Source organism: Mesoplodon mirus (genome assembly GCF_964341445.2).
Source record: "Mesoplodon mirus genome assembly, chromosome: 19".
Lineage (NCBI taxonomy): Eukaryota > Metazoa > Chordata > Mammalia > Artiodactyla > Ziphiidae > Mesoplodon > Mesoplodon mirus.
The window spans coordinates 50,689,982-50,706,475 of NC_138995.1; positions in this window are offsets into that span (position 1 = coordinate 50,689,982).

The following is a 16,494-nucleotide window of genomic DNA, read 5'->3' on the forward strand; positions in this document are numbered from 1 at the left end:
TCAGGGTGCTACAATCCACTTTTCGGAGAATGGAGAGGTCCGCCCCTGGACGAAGCCACTTGGCAACAGAGAAATGTCAGAATGGGCAATCCGCTGCAGGAAAGGTGGTACAGCCCTTAACGTGAGAAGGAACTGAGGGAAATAGGGTAGAACTCAGAGTAGTCCTATCCTTTCCAGAGAGATACAGCCATAGGAAGTTGTCACCTTCTAAAGGGCTGGTGGGGCGAATGGAGACTTGATAAATCCCCATTAATCTTCGTTAGCCTTCACCTTAACTACTGCAAGTAAAACAATAGTAGGCAGCAATAATAAAAAATAATAACGGCCTTTAAGGTGGTCAACATGTGACTAAAAGCACTTAAGGAAAACTGCTATTTTTATTTACTTGTAAATTAAAATCTAAGTAATAACAATGTCCTTACTATATAAATGAAGCCTTAAGTCCAGTCTGACTGCTCCCTTAGCTTCTCCTGTATGGAAATTCTGGAGCAGCTAACACTTTCCCTGTTACCATAACGCAAGTCCGTGTACTGACGCACAGTGAGGCCACACAATACCAAAATGTCAGAGTTTGGAACAGAGAAAGGGTTACTGCAGGGCCGTGCAAGGAGTTAGGTGGCTCATGCCTTTAAAAACACCCCAAACTCTCTAAAAGCTTTCAGCAAAGCCCTTTTATAGGATAGGTGAAGGAGGGGCATGCTTAGTTGTTGGAAGCTTCTTGGTGTCAGATCCTCTGTTCTTGAGATCAGGTCAAAGTCAGGTAACAATGTTCCTGTAAATCTCCACCAAACAAATGTTACTCTCTGTTCTGACAAGAAAGGGAAAGGTCCCAAGGCACAACTTTCACCCTTCGGGGTCCAGGCCTGGCTAAGAGAAGGGGGTCCTTGTGGGGGGGTGGGCAGTTACCCTGCCCTGGAGTGTTCGTCCAGCACCCAGTCTGGGTCCTCCCACCAGTGCCCAGGCCTGGCTGAAGAGGCAGTTCTCAGTTGGTGGCTCCCTCAGGGCCAGGTCCTCAGACCCTGTCTAGCTGCTGTCATCGCTGAGGGAGCCAGGCCCCCAGGACCCAGCTGGCCCTCAGGCTCCTCAGGCCGCCCTAACAGTGGGGGCCAGGTCCCACAGACCGTCTCCCATGCAGACTGCCTGTGCCATTAAGTCGCAGAGGAAGGGACGCGGGAGAGGTTCGCCACCACCTCAGGGTCTGGGCCTGGCCAGTGGGTGGTCTTGGCAAGGGCTCTGGAGCCCTGTAGGACACAGCCCCAGCCTGTTCCCTGGGCCCCCCAACTCACCCGTCAGCCCGAGGCCGGATGAGCTGGAAGGCCCCTGGCAGAGGACCTGGATTTCCCTCTAACCTCACTCTCCACCTGACGACCCCCACTCCCCCAACGTTTGGCTCAGTGCCCCTCTAATGGTCACCTGTTGACAGTTGCTTGCTTGGGGGAGGGGCCCACTGTGGCACTGACCAGTGGCTGAGCAGAACCTCTAATGCTACTCTAACCATCTGCATTATTGGTCTCGGGGTAACTGTTGTCTGGTAATGAGGTGCAGGGTAACAGAGGGCTGCACACTGCAGCACTGTATTACATCCCCACCCCCATCCCCTGCTTTTGGGGGACTATGAGTGGGAGTTGTAAAGACAGTAGTTAACAATACTGTACTGTATACTTGTAATTTGCTAAGAGAGTAGATCTTAAATATTCTTACCACACACACATTTAAAAAAGGGTAATTATGTGAGGTGATGGATGTGTTAACTAACCTTATCATGGAAATCATTTCTCAATATATCCATGTATCAAATCATCACGTTGTACATCTTAAATTTACACAATGTTATATGTCAGTTATATCTCAATAAGGCTGGAAAAAAATACATAAATTATCTCTTATCTGAATTATAATAACCCCTATATGGTTTACTTAATTTCAATCCCACCGCCTGTGGCAGAGACAGCTACATGTTACCCAATATACTATCTTTTTTATCCTAAATAACAGAATTCAGATTTTAATTGAAGCAGCAATGTGCTCAGCTGAAGGATTATCCTGCCTTTCTTTTTTTTTTTTTTTTGTTTGTGGTACGCGGGCATCTCACTGTTGTGGCCTCTCCCGATGCGGAGCACAGGCTCCGGACACACAGGCTCAGCGGCCACGGCTCACGGGCCTAGCTGCTCCACGGCATGCAGGATCCTTCCAGACCGGGGCACGAACCCGCGTCCCCTGCATCGGCAGGCGGACTCCCAACCACTGCGCCACCAGGGCGCCTCTATCCTGCCTCTCTTGATGCTGGGTGTGTCCATGTGATTAAGTTTGGGTCCCTGAGATGGAAGCAAAAGTGTTGTGTACTACTTTCTGTGATATTTCCTGAGAGGGCTGCTTGAAGAGAGGGGACCCAAGTGAGAAGTCAACACTTTTTATCCTCTACAACCTTATTCTTCCTTCCTCCTTCCCAGAATGTGTATGTGTTTGCTGTAGTGGCAATAGGATTTCAGATCATGCGGTGACCTTGAGGATGGAAGGGTCAAAGAAAAATTGCACTGAACAATTTAAACAGGCAAGGAAGACTTTATCCAGACTATTGCAATAGGGATCGAGTCTATTCTAGTAGGAGAGAGAATGCACTCAACTCCAAATATAATAGGGACAGCTTGGGATTTATAGCTAATAGGCAGGTCGAGGGAGTCAGTGGATGGAAAATTACTAAGAGGAACTTGGTTAGGTATCAAGAGTTGGGGAGATTCTTGTTAAACTGGTTTGGCAGTCTTCTTGCTGAACTGGGTTCAGCAGGCCAAGGACAGAAGGCCAAGGATAAGGTCTATTCCAGAAGAGGGCTCAGAGAAGCCTCGCTAAAGTGTAACAAGGAAGAGTTGGAGTACACGTTGGTTCTGTTTCTTTTGCTTTAATCTTTGCTTTCTGCTGCTTTTGTTCACTAAAAGGATACTGTCTGTACATAATGGCCTGCCCTGGGGAACACTGCCTTAGTTCAGGGAAACATCCGGAACCTGTTCCACCTGTGGATGGCTACAAGAAAGTAGAAATTAATACATCCCCTCCCCGAGGCTAGCCATTCTGGGTGATAGTTGCAAAACTTATGACCTTTTTACTTTACTTCCTCATCTCCTCCTCCTCTCTGTGCTATGAAAGAAACTGGCACCCAAACCCCAATAAGATGGTTATTTTGAGACTTTAGTCTGCCATCTTCTCAATCTGCCGGCTTTCCGAATAAAGTCATATTCCTTGTCTCAACACCTCATCTCCGATTTATTGGCCTGTCATGCAGCGAGCAGAGAGAGCTTGGACTCGGTAACAAAAGTTTTTGGTCAAGAAGGGAGTCCTTGTCAGAGCTACATGTTAAGATAGTGGAGCAGTAAGAAAGGAGCCTGGGTACTTAAGACAAGAAAAGGAAATAAGACGTATCAAAAATTGCAAACCCCAGGAAAACAAATGACAAAGCAATATAACTAATAAACTGATTTGGCAAGAATGGAAGTATTAAAAATAATCAACTGTAAAAAATTAATTGTATGTCAGCAATAATCAGAAAATATAACAAAAAACATTTCATTTATGATAACTAAAAAAGTTCTAAGTTCTGAGAAATAACTCTTAAAGGAGATTTCAAATACTTTCATGTGTAAAACTGTAAAATCCTAATGAAGGACAAAAACAATCTCAATATAGGGATGGATATCGCACATTTATGGAAGGGAAGCATAACTCTTGCCAAATTAAATATAAATTCAAGGTAATTCCAATGAAAATCTCATAAGGAATTTTTATAATATTTGACAAGGTGATTAAAAATGGATGTACAAGGATATTTATGTATGAAGCATAGCTAAGAATATTCTGATGAAAGGAAAAGAGGGGGACTTTATTAGATATTGAATTGTAAAACTAAACTTTAAAAACAGGGTATTTTATATAAAAATTCAAATAGAAAGAGAATATAAAAACCTGAAACAGAATCATGTGTACCTGAGAATTCAGTAATGTTTATCCTCTTTTCTCTTATGTCAATTATTTTTTCATCTTACTTAAGAAATCCCTTCCCACTTCAAGGTCTTTAAGATATTTACCTATATTTTCTACTAAAGGTGGAAAATGTGATGCAATATAAAATACCGAACATAACCTTTGAAGTATTCTTACGAAAAATGTTTAACCTGAATCTAAACTAGGTACTAGATCTAACTTCCAGGTAATATAGATCACAGAGGAACAAGTTAAAGAATACTTTAAGTAAAGAATCAGAAAAATTCAGAATGTGGAATATTCTGTTAAAACTACTGGCACAGACTCTTAAAAATTAGTATCATGGAAAAAAAATGGTCTAGATCAAGAGGGATAAAGTAAAAGAACAACTAAATGCAATGCATGCATCTTGACTGACTTCTGGTACCCTGTCCTGCCTTAAAAAACAAGAAAAGAAAAAAAGGCTTTTTAAAGAAAAACTCTGAAAGTAATTTTGGGCACAAATGGAAAAATATTAACATGGACTGAATATTAGATGATATTACAAAACTATTCTGATTTTTCTTAGATGTGATAATATTATTGTGGTTAGATAGGAGAATGTCCTTATTCTTAACAAATACATGATGAAATATTTAGGGGTGAACAGTGATGATGTTTGCAACTATTCAAATCAGTCAGCACACCTCACAGAAAATCTGCCATTTGAAGTTTTCTAGGATTCTAATTCCTTTTGATTTTCATTTTTAATACCTAAACTTCATAGAACATATTTATTTCCCAATACAACAATTTCCAGCCAATGATTAGGAAAGTAACAAAATGATGTATGGGGAAAGCCTTTATGTACACTGTAAATACAAATGGTACCCTATCAATGATGTGTAGATTATATAAAATATGTGCCAAGGGTCAACAAAGCTGACACATAGCCATATCAATTGCTTGGTGATGAGGAAGTAAGGTGTTAAACACTTTAAATCCTAATATGACAGCTTGTTACTTATAGGCATTGTATTCTGTTTCACTTGCATTTTAGGAAATTGCTTGGGGATTTGGAACTATTGTTAATATTTAAATTTTATCCAGTTAAAATAATAGGAGGACTTCCCTGGTGGCCCAGTGGTTAAGACTCCATGCTTCCACTGTGGAGGGAGGGCATGGGTTAGACCCCTAGTTGGGGAAGTTCTGCATGCCACGTCGTATGGCCAGAAAATAAAATAAAATAAAATAAAATAAAATAATGGGAAATGACTTCTTGTTTGGTGTTTTTTGCACAGGTGTTTACACACACAAGCATAAACATACAGAGGAAATAATTATACCAAATGTTAATAATTGTTGCATATAGGTAGTGGATATATGTCAGAAGACTTTTCTTTCAAGTTTTCTATGTTTGAATTTTTCAAAATAAAAAGTAACACAAAGATTAAAAAGTACTATAAAATTATATGACTTTATGAAGAAGAAAAGACCATTCTAAACAAGATAAGTCAGAATACATCAAAATATTACATACAAGAGACATCTAAGCAACTAAGCAATTAAGGTAGAAAAAAATACTTTCAACATATATAAGAGAAAAACATATTTAGAATGTAAAAGAAATATAAATTCAATAAGAAAAAGCAAAAAGCCCAACCCCACAAATATATATATATACACACACGTGTGTGTGTGTGTGTGTGTGTATATATATATATACATATATGTAAAGGCATGAACACAAAATGTTTAGAAAAAAGAAATACAAATAGCTGGTAAAGTTCAGCTCTAGCATTAAAAGAGCTTGGAAGTCAACACTCCCAACTTTACAAGATAAAGCTGAATAAACCAAAAATCAGTAATTTTCTGGGACCCATGAGAGAACTGAGACTACAGGGCAAACCATCACCCTGAGATCTAGAGAGATATAGGCAAATCCAGAGTGTTGTAGCCAGATCTGCTTACCTGGAGCAGAAGCCACTGGAGCCATAAACTGGTAGGCACACGTACATAGTAATTTTGACAAATTGATGGATGCCGATGTAGACTAGTATGAGAGCAAGAAACTCCTGAGAACTACAGTCTTAGGGGTGTCCCACATTTTCTTTGGTCTTACCTCTGAAACCCCACTAGGTTCTCACTGTAAGGATCTGAGGAAGATCTTGTCATGAGTCTAGCAGAGGGAATGCACACAGAGAGCTCTCCATAACAAACAATAACAAACATAACTTTATCAGAGACTTATCCCAGCTGGAGTTCTTACTTTAGCCCCCTCTAGCCTTCCTGTCTCCACAAAGGGGAACGAAGGTTTAAACCATGAAGAAACACTTGTGAAGTCACAGGCTGGAGACCTAGACCCACTAAAAAGATTGAGATTTAACTGGAAAATTATAGAATATTACCCATCCCCCCCACCTTACCACCACACCAGTAGGGCTCTATATAATAATGATAGATTATTGTGGTAGAGCCTCAAGATACACAATGTTTCTGAGGAGGAATACAGATCTAGATATGACATAGATGTTGAGATCATCTGCTATTTTAATATAACTAATATGTTAAGATTCTAATGGAAAATGTAGACAATGTACAATAATGGGTGGGTGATGTAAGTAGAGAAATGGGCACTCTAGGAAAATAGTCAAAGGAAATGCTAGAAATAAAAAGCACTGTGACAGAAATGACTCTTTGTGCCTTTGATAGCCTTGTCTGTTGACTGGACACAGCCAAGGATAGAATCAGTGAGCTTGAAGATAGGTCAATAGAAACGTCCCAAAATAAATGCAAAGAGAAAAATGAATTTAAAAACAAAACAAGAGGACTTCCCTGGTGGCACAGTGGTTAAGAATCTGCCTGCCAATGCAGGGGACACGGGTTCGAGCTCTGGTCTGGGAAGATTCCACATGCCACAGAGCAACTAAGCCCGTGTGCCACAACTACAGAGCCTGCTCTCTAGAGCCCGCAAGCTACAGCTACTGAGCCCATGTGCCACAACTACTGAAGCCTGTGCGCCTAGAGCCCATGCTCCACAACAAGAGAAGCTACTGCAATGAGAAGCCCGCACACTGCAACAAAGAGTAGCCCCCACTTGATGCAACTAGAGAAAAGCCCGTGTGCAGCAACGGAAGACCCAATGTAGCCAAAAATAAAAAACAAAACAAGAAAACAAACAAAAAGCAGAACAGAACTTCCAAGAACTATGGGACAATTTCAAAGGTAGTACATGCATGTAAGTGGAATACCAGAAGGAGTAGAGAGAGCTGAGTAGAATTATTTGAAGTAATTATGGCCAAAACCTTTCCAAAATTAATGACATACACCAAACTACCACAGATCCAGGATGCTCAGAGAATACCAAGTAGAATAAATGCAAAAAAATTAAAAAACCCAGAAAACCCACACACCAAAAAACAATAGAACTACACTGAGGCATATCAAATAGCTGGTAGACATATGAAAAGATGGCCAACTTCATGAAAAGATACAAAAGAAAATGAGATTGATTAGCCAAAATTAAGAAAAGTGTATGTCATGTATCAGGGAGGTTGTGGATTACAGGATGCTTTTATATCCTGCTTGCACAAATGAAAATTAGTTTGGCAACTCCATGGAAAATTTGGCAATCAGTTAGAACTTTAAAAATACGTAATCCAACTACCCCACTAGCCAGCTTCTCCTTATCTACTGAGAGAAGCAGCCACAGAAGCACAAGTAGGCAAGCATTCAGAAGCTGATGAGAGCAAAACACTGAAACAATACTCATGTACATCAGAGAGATGAGGGCTAAATAAATCACAGTATTCTATGTAGAAGTTAAAAATAATGACATATATATACTTGCACACATTTAAGAATGACATTTTCCAAGAAATTGTTGAAAGAAAAAGGCAAACTTCACAGACACACACAGAGAAATCACAACTCAAGGATTTTCCTTAGACATATGTCTATGTACCAAAGCATGTAGAAAAATGTTTGTGGAAGTGTACATACCCAAACGTCAAGTGTGACGACTTTTTTTAAAAAAATAAATATATTTATTTATTTTTGGCTGCGTTGGGTCTTTGCTGCCACTCACGGGCTTTCTCTAGTTGCTGCGAGCAGGGGCTACTCTTCATTGCGGTGTGTGGGCTTCTCTTGTTGCAGAGCATGGGCTCTAGGCATGTGGGCTTCAGTAGTTGTGGCATGCAGACTCAGTAGCTGTGGCTCGTGGGCTCTAGAGCACAGGCTCAGTAGTTGTGGCACACAGGTTTAGTTGCTCCACGGCATGTGGGATCTTCCCAGACCAGAGCTTGAACCTGTGTCCCCTGCATTGGCAGGCAGATTCTCAGCCACAGAGCCGCCAGGGAAGTCCCAACAACTTCTAAAGAAGTGATTGGGATTGTTATGGTGAATCAAAGTACTTTTGTTTTAACTGTAATATCTCTGTTTTTACAAATAAGAATGTATGTATTCCTTTTGTAATTAAGAATAAATTTTTTTAATTTTAAAAAATCATAGGGGCTTCCCTGGTGGCGCAGTGGTTGAGAGTCCGCCTGCCGATGCAGGGGACACGGGTTCGTGCCCCGGTCTGGGAAGATCCCACATGCCGCGGAGTGGCTGGGCCCGTGAGCCATGGCCGCTGGGCCTGTGCGTCCGGAGCCTGTGCTCCGCAACGGGAGAGGCCACAACAGTGAGAGGCCCGCGTACCGCAAAAAAAAAAAAAAAAAAAAAAAAAAAATCATAAAAGGATGCAAATATTTATCCAAGAGACTAATGGAGATCATGTGTTTATTTTAAACAGCTTTACTGAGATATAATTCACATACCATACGAGTCACTCACTTAACATGAATAATTCAATAGTTTTTAGTATATTTACACAGTTATTTATTTATTTATTTTGGCTACACTGCACAGCATGTGAAACTTCCCTGACCAGGGATCAAATCCACAGCCCCTGTAGTGGAAGGGCGGAATCTTAACCATTGGACCACCAAGGAAGTTCTATTTACACAGTTATACAACCATCAACACAATCAATTTTAGAACATTTTCATCATCCTCAAAATAAACTTGTACCATTCAGCAGTAACTTCCTGTTGTCCCAAACCCACTAACCCTAGGCATCCACTAATCTACTTTGTGTCTCTGGACACAAAAATCTACTCTGTGTGCTTGCTCTGGACATTTTATATGAATGCAATTGTACAGTATGGTCTTCTCTATCTGGCTTCTTTTAATTAACATGTTTTCAAGGGTCATCCACATTGTGGCATGTGTCAGTACTTCATTTTAGTGACAAATAACATTACATTGTATGGTTACACTACATTTTATTTATCCACTCATTAGTTGATGGACATTTGGGTTGGTTCTACTTTTGGGCTATTGTGAATAATGCTGCAATGAACAGTTGTGTACAAGTTTTTCTGAGCACATTCAGTTTTCTTGTGTAAATACCTAGGAGTATAATTGCTGGGTAAAATAGTAATTCTATGTTTAACATTTTGAGTTCTGTCAAACAGATTTCTAAAAAAGCTGCCCCAATTGACATACCCACCAGCAGTGTATAAGGTTTCCAACTTTTCCACATCCTTGTCAACACTTGCTATTATCTTCTTTATTACAGCCATCCTAGTGGGTGTGAAGTGGTGAGGTTTTATTCTTAATAGCAAAAATTTTTTGAGACAATCTCATGTTTATCATTGGGATTTTGGTTAAATAAATGATAGCAAATCCATACAACAGAATACTATGAAACTAAAAATTTGTGATCCAGACTTATATTTATAAACAAGAAAAGTTGTCCACGATACAGTAAAGTATGCACATTGCAAACCTGCAATTTTCTCTAGTTGGTACAAGTTTGCATTTTCTTATATTTTACTAAGTATTTATTAATTTTAAAAGTAAAAAAGAATAATGCTATAGTATTTCCGTAAAGAACAGGGATTTACTTCTACCAAATTAACTGATGGTAAAAAAAAAAGAACAGAATGTTTTTTGAGGCAGAGAGGAAAGAGGTAAAAGCTAACAGACCAGAGGAACAGGAAACTTGACTCTGAAAAGTTAATCTGTTTAAGAATAAATGCTGAAAGCAATAGTCCATAATAATGGTAAAGGAAGAATTAGTCTATAAATGTTGCTTGTTAAGAAGCCAATTTGGGCTTCCCTGGTGGCGCAGTGGATGAGAGTCCGCCTGCCGATTCAGCGGACACGGGTTCGTGCCCCGGTCCGGGACGATCCCAGATACCACGGAGCAGCTGGGCCCGTGAGCTATGGCCGCTGAGCCTGCGCGTCCGGAGCCTGTGTTGCGCAACGGGAGAAGCCAGAACAGTGAGAGGCCCGTGTACCGCTTTTTTTTTTTTTTTTTTTTTTGGCTGCGCTGGGTCTTCGTTGCGGTGCCCCGAGGCAGCGGGATCTTAGTTCCCCGACCAGGGATCAAGCCCGTGTCCCCTGCATTGGAAGGCGGATTCTTAACCACTGGACCACCAGGGAAGTCCCAAGAAGGCAATTTGGACTAAACTCATACCATATGCTATTTCAAGAAAATAATTTATTAAAATTAACTTTTAAAAAAATGTGACAATGTTCTAATAAAAATAGAGAATGGCTGGTGAGAGTATCTGAGCACATATGCTAAAAAGTTCGTTTTTTTCCAACATGTTTTTTCAAGTTGATAATAAAAGGAAATCCATGGATAAATGCTTAAAGATTATGAAAAACCCATGACCCTCCTCTGCTGCAGCTGTAGAGAACATCAATAGCCTTTTAAGCCATAAAACAGTCTTGGCCATGGTTAGTTTTCACAAGTGAGTCCTAAAGGACATTGGGTCTTACCTTCTGATATCATTGCTATATCCTGTGGATGCTACCTATAACCGCTAAAACGTTTATGTTTCTGATTCACTGCTTTAATAATGCTATGCCCTGATAATTATAGTTCCATTCATTCTCTTTAAGCTCTTCTCCCAGAGGCAGGGAGATAAAACAACATTTTAGTTCATAGAAGACTACACTGTTGCAAACAGAAAAGCCTAAATTAAATGGAACATGCTTACCACTCACTTGCCTTATCACCAGAAAAGTTATTACATGCACTAATATTGAGGATTACATAAGTATAGATATGCATAAGTGTGGGTATACAACTAGACTGAGTTGTGGTTGAAATAACTCATCTTTGTAAATTGATTCTTGTAAACCTCAATAGTGCAAATTATATGAATCTATAGAGTTATGGTTACATTATGTATCTAAGTTTTAAAGTGCTATTTTCTTTGATATATTCTTATATCAACAGTGACTGTGTTCTTTACTATGATATCCAAAATATATTTTCAAAAATTCCTAATTATCTTTGGGATGTTAGACTAATACAATATTGAGTTCTAGAGAAATTAAAATTCAGAGAGAGGAGATAGTTACCACAAAAACCTCAGCTGTGTCAGTACTTATTTATTCCTATCTATGTATAACTCTACAACCGTGATGGTAAAATAAATACTTACAAACACAGAAATTCAATAAGATTAATTTATTATTAAAAACTAGAGTTTTAAAGCTTTAATTATGTTGTCATTGAAACATATTGTTTATACTTAAAAACTTATTTGTAGTGTCTGGAATATGCTTTAAAAATACTACAGGGCTTCCCTGGTGGCACAGTGGTTGAGAGTCCGCCTGCTGATGCAGGGGACACGGGTTCATGCTCCGGTCCAGGAGGATCCCACATGCCGCAGAGCAGCTGGGCCCGTGAGCCATGGCCGCTGAGCCTGCGCGTCTGGAGCCTGTGCTCTGCAGCAGGAGAGGCCACAACAGTGAGAGGCCCACGTACCGAAAAAAAAAAAAGTTAAAATAATAAATGTTTTGTTTGGCTAGATTATATATGGACATGTGTGGAAGACATGGCTGTCTCACCAGAGTGTGAATCTCTATTTCTCAAAAGCTTGGTATTATTCACATGGTCTCTTTTGACGTCTTGGGGCTCTTCATGTCTATAAGCAACTGAAAAACCGAGATTAGGCTCCAACAAGTACAGAAATTCTGTACTCTTGTCAGTTTCCTCACTTCTGTAGGAGCTAAAAAAAATCGAATGGTCCCTGGGTGGCCTTCAACACAGCTAAGGCTGCAGCCATTTGTCATTCTCAGTTATTTTTCCTTCTATTTTTGTCAATTGATCAGTATTCTCTGGGATTTTATTTATTGACTTTTTTTTAATGTTTCCTTTCTCCAAGGCTAGATTCCAAATCCATAAACTTTGGGGTCTGACAGGGCATCTTTCCACCAGACCATCTTTATTGCTTCCCAGGTGACCACTTGATAACCCCAAAGCCTTGCTCCCTCACCTTCTTGGTATAACTCAGGAGGTAAGAAAAAAAAAAAAAAAAAAAAGGAACGCTGAGAATTTATCAGGCATGACTGATGAGTGCCAAAAAGTTCAAGGTGGTTAAGGGCTGTCCTAACTGTCAGGTCCACAATGTGGGGAAAAACTGTTGAAAATGAGAAAAGTTTATCCTTTCTATGTGGGAGCCCTTTTAAAAAATTACATTGTTAATTCATTTGACTCTTCAGATATTGTGTAAACCTTTTCAGGATGGTGGAAGGGTTAAAATGACGACTGGCAACAAAAAGACTTCAAAATACTAGGTTTGATGCTGATAAATCTCTAGAGTTTTACAAACTTTTTATTTTTAGTCATCTGAGTGTGGGTGAGATACTATCGCATTTTGGCTTTGATTTGCATTTTCCTAATACAAATAACACCTAACGGTGTTGAGCATCTTTTAATGTGGTGATTGGTCATTTGCATGTTTGACTATTCAAATACTTTGACCATTTAAAAATTGGGGTTATTTGTTTTTTTATCGAGTTGTAACTATTCTTCATATATCATGAATAAAAATTACTTATCAGATATATGATTTGAAAATATTTTCTGTGGGTTGTCTTTTCACTTTCTTACTGGTGTCCTTTGACATACAATATTGTTTGAGTTTGATGAAATCAATTTACCTGTTTTTGTTTGTCATGTGTGCTTTTGATTGCATATAAAAGAAGCCATGTGAAACCCAAAGGTTACAAAGACTTAGTCCTATGTTTTCTTCTGGGAGTTTTATAGCTTTAGCTCTGACATTTCGATCTATGATCCGTGATCCGTTTGAGTCCATTTTTTTTTTTTTGATATTTATTATTCTATTTTCTTTCATTTTGGTCATACTAGATGTAAGGCCAACTGCGTTTGAGTCCATTTTTATACATGGTGTGAGGTAAAAGTCTTCATTCTTTTGTGTGTGCCTATCCAGTTGTCCCAGCATCATTTGTTGAAAAGACTATTCTTTCCCCCATTAAATTGTTTTGGCACTCTTGTTGAAAAGTCAATTGCTGTGAATATAAGGGCTTGTTTCTGCATTCTCAATGCTAGATATCTATACTTTGTGCCAAGAATACGCTGTCTTGATTACTGTAACTTTGTAGTAAGTTTTTTTGTTGTTGTTTTGTTTTGTTTCGTTTTTTGTGGTACGCGGGCCTCTCACTGGTGTGGCCTCTCCCATTGCGGAGCACAGGCTCCGAACGGGCAGGCTCAGCGGCCATGGCTCACGGGCCTAGCCGTTCTGTGGCATGTGGGATCTTCCCAGACTGGGGCACGAACCCGTGTCCCCTGCATCGGCAGGCGGACTCTCAACCACTGCGCCACCAGGGAAGCCCTGTAGTAAGTTTTGAAATCAGAAAATGTGAGTCCTTCAACTTTGATTTGCTTTTCTGGGTCTTTTTCAATCCATATGGATGTTAGGGTCAGCTTGTCAACTCTTACCAAAATCAGGCTGGGATTTTGATAATGTGCTGAATTTGTGTGTCAGTTTGGGGAGTATTGCTTTCTTAACAATATTCAATCTTCCAATATATGAATATGGGAAAGCTTTCTCATTTTAAGGTCTTCTTTAATTTCCTTCAACTAAGTTTTATAGTTTCTAGTAAACACCATCTTGCACTTCTTTTACTAAGTTTATCCCTAAATAGTTTTTGAATAAAATGAAATTGTATTCTTAATTTCATTTTTGGATTGTTCATTGTTTGCATATAGAAACACAATTGATTTTTGAATATTGATTGTGTAACCTGAAACCTTGGTGCATTCACTTGTGTGGATCCCTTAAGATTCTCTATGAATAAGACCATGGCATCTGTGAACAGAGTTTTACTTCTTCCTTCCCAATCTGGATTCCTTTTATTTATTTTTCTTGCCTAATTGCCCTGTCTAAAATCTCCAGTACAATGTTGAGTAGAAATGGGGAGAATGGACATTCTTGAACAGGCTTGTTCCTGATTGTCTTAGTCCTTTTGGACTGCTATAACAAAAATACCATAGACTGGGTGACCCAGTCTATGGGTCAGCAAACATTTATTTCTCACAGTTCTGGAAGCTGGGAAGTCCAAGATTAAGGTGCTGTCAAATTCCACATCTGGTGAGAGCCCACTTCCTGATTCACAGACAGCTATCTTCTTGCTGTGTCCTCACATGGTAGGGGGGCAAGGGAGATCCCTGAAGTCTCTTTCTTAAGGGCACCAATCCCATTCATGATGGTTCTATTCTCATAATCTAATTAACCCTAAAGGACCCACCTCCACATACTACCACATGAGGATTAGGTTTCAACATATGAATTCTGGGGGGACACATTCAATCTATCACACTTAGCACAAGAGAAAAATGTCTGCCCTTTACCATCAACTATGATGTTAGCTGTGCATTTTTCACAGGTGTCATTATTAGTTTGAAGAAGTTCTCTTCTATTCCCAGTTTGTTGAGTTTTTTTTTTATCATGAAATGTTATTGGGTTTATCAAATGCTTTTCTGGATCTACTGAGATGACCATATGGGTTTTGTTTTTATTCTGTTAATACAATGTATTATTTTGATTGGTCTTCATATACTGGACCATCGTTGTATTCCTGAAATAAATCCTAGTTGGTTATTTATGGCATATAATCTTTTAAAAATTAATTTATTTTATTTTTAAAATTTTATTTTTGGCTGTGTTTGGTCTTTGTTGCTGCACGCAGGTTTTTCTCTAGTTGTGGCGAGCGGGGGCTACTCTTCGTTGTGGTGCGTGGGTTTCTCATTGCGGTGGCTTCTCTTGTTGTAGAGCACAGGCTCTAGGTGAGTGGGCTACAGTAGTTGTGGCATGAGGGCTCTAGAGCACAGGCTCAGGAGTTGTGGCACACGGGCTTAGTTGCTCCATGGCATGTGGGATCTTCCCAGACCAGGGTTCGAACCCATGTCACCTGCATTGGCAGGCAGATTCTTAGCCACTGTGCAATCAGGGAAGTCCTATGGCATATAATCTTTTTTATATGTTGCTAGATTCCATTTACTAGTAATTTTTGAGAGTTTTTGTGTCTGTCTTCATAAAGTATATTTGCCTCTAGTTTTCTTTTCTCCTAATTTCTTTGTCTGATTTTGGCATCAGGGTGATACTGCCTTCAAAGAATTAGTTGGGAAGTGTTCAACAGCTTTTGAGCATTTATTTTGTATAAACTAATCCGCACGTTTTCCATGACCCATATCATGTTCATGAGAAAAAGATACTTTTATCAAGATTTTTGATGATATTGTGCATAGAACACAAGTCATTTGCTCAAGGTCACAAATAGTTAATTTTCAGAACTGGGATTTGAATCTCAGGCCTGTCATAATCTGAAGCATACAATCTTCCTAACAAGGCATTTTATTTCACATTTTACTCTGTTCCCCACAGTTCTTTTCTTCCCTCACCTCTGTAATTGCTGCATCCATACTCTTCTTTCTTGTCTAAGAATTTCTCCTGCAAGCTTTGCTCCATCAGGTCCTACTCATTCTATCTACTTCCTCCATCATCTTCCACTCATAACATTTTAGTGTCTTTTTTATTCATTTGTTTTGTTTTTAGTTATTTTTACATATTAATCATCATCCTGTTTATTCTACTAAAATAAACCACCTTATCCTTTATATTACTGTCCCTGGTTCTCAAATCACCCTAATTCACATCCTCATTTTAGGGTGACCCTAAATTATATCTATACCTGAATTGCAGCTTGATTGTGAACAAAAATAATTGGCATTCACTCTCTTGATTATCCTTTTGGCTTTGTTCCACTGATTTCTGGTGCTAAATATTATTGAGTAGAAACTTGTTTATCTTTCAAAATAAGCACCTTTTCTTCCTGAAATGATTTTCCCCCCATATCTGGAGTCTTCTCTAATAGGATTTACTAGCTCCTAAGCATCACTCTCACTTCTGTTCACCAGTCCTCATTCTTTGGCATGCTTTTACCTAATATCAGTTGTATTGGGAAGTGCTCATGTGTACTTTGGAGTTCATGGGCTTTTCCTTTCTCCGAACTTCAGAGAAACTGGAGTTTTCTGTTTTGGTCCCTTTTTGTGACTTTTGTTTCCAAGAGGTGAAAGGGATAAGATTCATATCTAAGCTGTTGTACTACTGTAATGAATCCTTGCTTCCCCTCCCTCCCCCCCGAGTTTGGGGAGTCAGAGATCAAACCATGGAAGAC